Source organism: Rhinoderma darwinii, chromosome 1 (genome assembly GCF_050947455.1).
Source record: "Rhinoderma darwinii isolate aRhiDar2 chromosome 1, aRhiDar2.hap1, whole genome shotgun sequence".
NCBI classification, from domain to species: domain Eukaryota; kingdom Metazoa; phylum Chordata; class Amphibia; order Anura; family Rhinodermatidae; genus Rhinoderma; species Rhinoderma darwinii.
The window spans coordinates 606,348,724-606,355,050 of NC_134687.1; positions in this window are offsets into that span (position 1 = coordinate 606,348,724).

A 6,327-nucleotide genomic window follows, 5' to 3' on the forward strand; every position below is an offset into this window, starting at 1 on the left:
CCACACCTGTCAACAGGTTGTGTGTGGTATTGCAGCTCAGTCCCATTCACTTTAAGGGTATGTGCACACGATAGCAGGCATTTACGTCTGAAAAGACAGACTGTTTTCAGGAGAAAACAGCTGCCTCGTTTCAGTCGTAAAAGCTCCTCCTTGCATTTTGCGAGGCTTCTCTGTCAGCCGTAAATTTTGAGCTGCTCTTCATTGAGTTCAATGAAGAACGGCTCAAATTACGTCGAAGTATCCTGCACTTTTGACGAGGCTGTCAAACGACGACGCGTAAATGACAGGTTGTCTGCACAGTACGTCGGCAAACCCATTCAAATGAATGGGCAGATGTTTGCCGACGTATTGTAGCCCTATTTTCAGGCGTAAAACGAGGCATAATACGCCTCGTTTACGTCTGAAAATAGGTCGTGTGAACACAGCCTAATAAAGCTGAGCTGCAACACCAGACACAAGTAAAGGCGTGGCACTGTTTTTGGAAGGAAACAGCCCTGTTTTTCTAACTCTTTAAGCCCTGTATACATCTTGCCCTCATATACTCCCAGGCTGCATCTATAAACAGTCTGTGCCTTGAAGAAACTGCGTCCATAGAAGTAAATCATTACACACTATGCCCACCTGTATAGTGCCTCATTCAATAAGTTAAAGAAAAATCCCCCCCCCCCCACCCGGTGCTGCCAGAAAGTGACATGTGAGCCACCTCTCCTGCTGCTGATCTCAACGAGCAGAGAAAATGGGTTTTGTTTAAAAGATCAGTGACCGCTCACACCGAGCAGACTTCCAACATTGTGAAAAACTTGCCTGTCCCTCCTAGAAATCTCTTCAAAATCTATTTGCAGATAGCGGTTGTATCTGTTAATCTGATCTCTGAACAACATCCCTCAGGTTGCACCCTGACTCAGTAGTCAAGTAGCCATTGAGATTATGACCACATGCTCTTGTCTCCTTTAAAATACTTTTCTTGATTTTGAGAAGCTTTAGATTACTGCACCCTCAAGTATACAAAGAGGTAAGTTGGGCTGTTTGTACACCTAATTCTTTTTTTTTTCTTAAAGAACTCCTAGGCTGTTATCCCTCTGTTGCTCCCCCTGGAAATGTAAAAATACATTGACATCGGTGTCAAATTCTGTTGACAAGTAGAATCCTGTCTCTACAGTCTGATTATTGTCAGCACTGATTGGACTGTGTAGGGGCACACTGCAATGACAAGTGGAATGCAAGGGTATGTTCACATGTAGTGTTTTCCGACGTAATTCAGGCGTTTTACACTTGAAAACGCCCCTAATACGCCTACAAACATCTGCCCATTGCTTTCAATGGGAATTACGGTGTTCTGTTCTCACGAGGCTTTATTTTATGCGTCGCTGTCAAAGTAGGGCGTGTAAAATGACGGCTCGTCAAAGTGCAGGACACTTCTTGGGAAGTTTTTGGAGGTGGTTTTCATGGACTCCATTGAAAAAAGCTCCAAAAACGGCTGTAAAATACGCTGCGAAAAACGAGAGTTCTTAAAAAAACGTCTGAAAATCAGGAGCTGTTTTCGCCTGATAACAGCTGTATTTTCAGACTTTTTTTTAGTCCCTGCGTTTGAACATACCCTAAGGCTGGGTTCACACGACCTATTAAGGCGTAAACGAGGCGTATTATGCCTCGTTTTACGTCTGAAAATAGGGCTACAATACGTCGGCAAACATCTGCCCATTCATTTGAATGGGTTTGCCGACGTACTGTGCAGACAACCTGTCATTTACGTGTTGTCGTTTTGACAGCTGTCAAACGACGATGCGTAAATTGACTGCCACGGCAAAGAAGTGCAGGACACTTCTGTGCAACGTAATTTGAGCCGTTCTTCATTGAACTCAATGAAGAGCAGCTCAAGATTTACGAGCGTCAGACGCCTCGCATAATGCGAGGAGGAGCTTTTACGGCTGAAACGAGGCCGCTGTTTTCTCCTGAAAACAGTGTCATTTCAGCCGTAAAAGCCTCTCACGTGTGCACATACCCTAACACCCAGTTGGCAATTTACTTTACATTTCCAGGGAGGACGACAGAGAAACGACACTGCAGGATTCCAGAAAGTTTCTTCAGGAGAGCTGAGTGGTCCTTTATAAGGTCCATCTCTCTAGAATATGTACAATGCCACAAAAAACGCCAAGTTTATCAGTGGCTAATCGTTTGCTACTTGGCATAACAGCAGAGACGAGAGAAGCTTTGCATACCCCCCCCCCCCCCCTCACTAATTGCAGTGACTGCAGCACAATATGGGAAAGATCTCCCAGACTCATGTTTGAGTAGACAAGTCTCTGGCAAAGGGCTACTGGCAGTTGCCACTAGTTGGACCTTACAGCAAATATTGCGCAAATTCATTTTTATTGGAGCTGCAGTGAGCTCCCCCTAGTGGCGGCTGCAGGCAGACAGAATTGTATTATTGTACTCTGGCTGTATGAAGTGAAGCTCAGGATTTGGAGCTCTTGAGGAAACTCTGCTGGTGCTATTGTATATTGTGGGCGCTTAAGTACAGTCTAGCTAAACTTGGTACAGTACGCTGAGAAGGTATCCGTCTCTGCCTACGCAACATTTCTTATTGCGAATATTAGAGCGCCTGAAATCCACTTAGTCTCCTCAGAGGCGGATGCTCTGTCCTTCCACCATGCTTTACACTACATGACTAACCTACAAGCAACTAAACCAACAATGGGGGAAAAAAAAATATATTACTACACAACTGGTACACAAATACAGAAGTAAAAGAGCCTCCATGTGTAATATATATTTCGTATACTGTATAGCTTGCGTTCATAGACATGCATGCCTTTAGTTAGATGTATAGACTTCTCTACCAACAAGGGCACCATACAGAGGAGGATCCTATGCGTATGTTTACACGCTTAGGGTATGTTCAGACTGCTTATTTCCGGACGTTTTTTGGGTCGTAAACGCCTCCAAACAAATGCCCATTGTTTTCAATGGAAAAAAACTGCGTTGTGTTCCAACGGGCTGTTTTTTTTTACGTGGCCATTTGAAAAAAAAACAAAAAACGTGCATGTCACTTGAGACCTTTTTGGAGCAGTTTTTCATGGACTCTAGAAAAACAGCTCAAAACCGGCCGTGAAAAATGCGAGTTTGATTAGAAAAACGGCTGAAAATCAGGAGCTGGTTTCCCTTGAAAACGGCTCTGTATTTTCAGATGTTTTTAGTAAGTGTGTGAACATACCCTTACTAAAAAAACATCTGGAAGTACAGAGCTATTTTCAAGGGAAACCGCTCCTTGATTTTCAGCAACTCGTGTTTTTTGTGGCGTTTTTGGAGCTGTTTTTCTAGTCCATGAAAAACTGCTCCAAAAATGGCTCAAGAAGTGACATGCATGTTTTCGCGGGCCGTGTTTCAAAACTGCTGCATAAAATGCCCTGTCTGAACAGAACGCCGTTTTTCCAATTGAAATGAATAGGCAGATATTTGGAGGTGTTCTGCTTCCGATTTTTCGGCTCGAAAAATGGCCGAAAATAAGCCGTGTGAACATACCCTTTAAGCAAATTTCTAGCCTTTTAACACCAGGTCATCTTGGAATACAACATTCATTGCTGTTTAATTATATTATATAACAATGGTCAAAGCTTATTGAATTCATAGTACAGTAAACCGTATGCAATGAGCTCCCTCTAGTGGTGACTGCAGCCAGACAGAATTTTATCATTTTAAAGCTGTTTTCCTGAATCAAACTTATCAACCATTGTACCTAAAGTGTATAAAATAGCAAAGCGTAAATTTATTTCAATAGCTGAAGCACCGCAGTTTTGTAATTTTCCTGCTGGTTATGTGACAAGCACTGTAATAATGGTCTGTTTCTTTATCATGTACCCCTCAAGTGTCCCAGTTCTTGACAATTGTTCCTCAATGTACGGGCACATGATGATATGCCGCTCGTGGGGCGGTCTATTGTGATGTAGAGAATAAGCACACTCTTTCTCCACTCATATTAGCTGGCTCCACGCATGTGTACTTGAAACAAAAGGGAGGCGAATAGGAGCAGAGAATTGGTCAGGAGGAAGAGCTAAGAGGGTGGAGGGTACTACACAGCAATGCATGCTGGGAAGTGTAGTTTCAGCATGAAGCAGAAACTACAGACCTGCCTCCGCACTAGCAGCAAGAGGGATGTAAGCAAATGAGGCAAGACTAAATTGATAACTTTATTTAAAATGGCATGAACATGTTCTTTAGGGTGTAGAAAAGATGTTGTATTAATTTTTATATGAAATTGGAAAATCCCTTTAAATCTATGTTCACATCACGGTTTTTGCCTACGTTTGAAAAGCTTCCGCCGTATATATTCAACGTAGGCCGTAACGGATTTCTAATCCCTCAGACCATAATGGCATCGGTTTAATGAATACATCATGAAAAAGGGCCATAATAATTTGTAAAGTATATGTGACAGATACCATTATAGTCTATGGGGGATGGATACCACTATTAGGCATACGTCACCCCATCACTATAATCACATCCGTTTAACAGATACTTGAAGAAAACCTCATGACATCCGTGTGACGTATGCCTTAAAAAAAAAGCGTATACTTTTAATATATACTTTTTTCTAGTGGACGCCTCAGGAGGGAATAGCAAAGTCTGCTACGCTATTCCATACCTTTTTATCGGCGGTACTTAAACCTGCCAGAGAGAAGCCTAAAGGACACTCTTGGCCTCTGTCTGACAGGAGCCATATGGAGATGTTAAGGGTGCATGTCGGGAGCTTTTCTGGCGTACATGCTAAAAGTTTGGCCAAAATGTGATGTGAACAGTGCCCTAACTCTGTTTCTGCAGGGGTCTTGAAGCTCTGGCTCAGGAAAACAGCTCTCCAACACCTAGAAAGATATAATGAAATGAATCATACAGAATCTTTGACCTGTTTAGACTGGTGCTCAAGGGTGGATATTCACTTTAGGGTCCATGTACACAGCTGTATCTGAGGTCTGTGCTCACATTCATATTTTTTTATGTAAGACTCCGTTCACATCTGCATTCGGGTCCCATTCTGATGTTCCGTCGAAGCTTCCCGTCCAAACGGGACCCTGACAAACAAATGGAAACCATAGGTTTCCGTTTGCATCACCGTTGATTTCAATGGTGACTGATCCGGTGCCAATGGTTTCCGTCTGTCTTAGTTGTGCAAGAGTATCGATTCTGTCAAAACGACGGAACCCTGGCACAACAGAGACAAATGGAAACCATTGGCATCGGATCCGTCACCATTGAAATCAACGGTGATGCAAACGGAAACCTATGGTTTCAGTCAGGATCCCATTCTAACGAGAAGCTCCGACGGATAGGGACCCTGACGCAGATGTGAACGAAGCCTAATAGCTTCCCTCTTTTGTGATCCAATTCAGTGTTTTCTAAAAGATACAGAAGGAAACCAGTACCTCTGATGCAGCTTGTGGACCAGACTGACACCTGATCAATATAAGCATGCCCGGACCAAATGGGGCTTCTCTAAGGCCTTGTTCACACAGTGCAGATTTGATGCATGTATTTTTTTTTTTAAGCTAAAACCAGGAATGGAACCTAAACAGGTGAAATATATAAAGGAAAGCCTAAGGGTATGTTCACACGTGCACGTCCGTTACGGCTGAAATTACGGAGCCGTTTTCAGGAGAAAACAGCTCCTGAATTTCAGACGTGATGGCAAGTGCAGGCGTTTTTCGCAGCCTCCATTACGGACGTAATTGGAGCTGTTTTTCTATGGAGTCAATGGAAAACGGCTCCAATTACGTCTCAAGAAGTGACAGGCACTTCTTTGACGCGGGTGTCTTTTTTACGCGCCGTCTTTTGACAGCGGCGCGTAAAAAAGAAATGACCGTCGGCACAGAACATCGTAAAGCCCATTCAAATGAATGGGCAGATGCCGACGCTTTCAAGCACTATTTTCGTCCATAATTCCAGGCGTAAAACGCCTGAATTACGTCCGTAAATAGCGCGTGTGAACCCAGCCTTATAGGTCTACTCTCCTGGATCCAATTCTGCACGGTGTGAACAAGGCCTAGATGACTACGCTCATACCAGTTCTGACAATAAGCCAATAAATCCCACCTCAGGATTACAGTAAATCCAGTCATCACTATTATTGGGTCATTTAATAAAAAAAAACTACTATTGTATTATCGTGCAGTGCTGCGGTCCTGGATTCGAATATGACCCAGGGCAACATCTGCATGGAGATTGTATGAGCTCCCTCTGTTTTGTGGGTTTCCTGAGGTTTATTCTCACTATTGTCCCTAGTATGTGTATCTAAAATAGGGAAATTAGATGGTGAGCCCCATTAGCGACTGG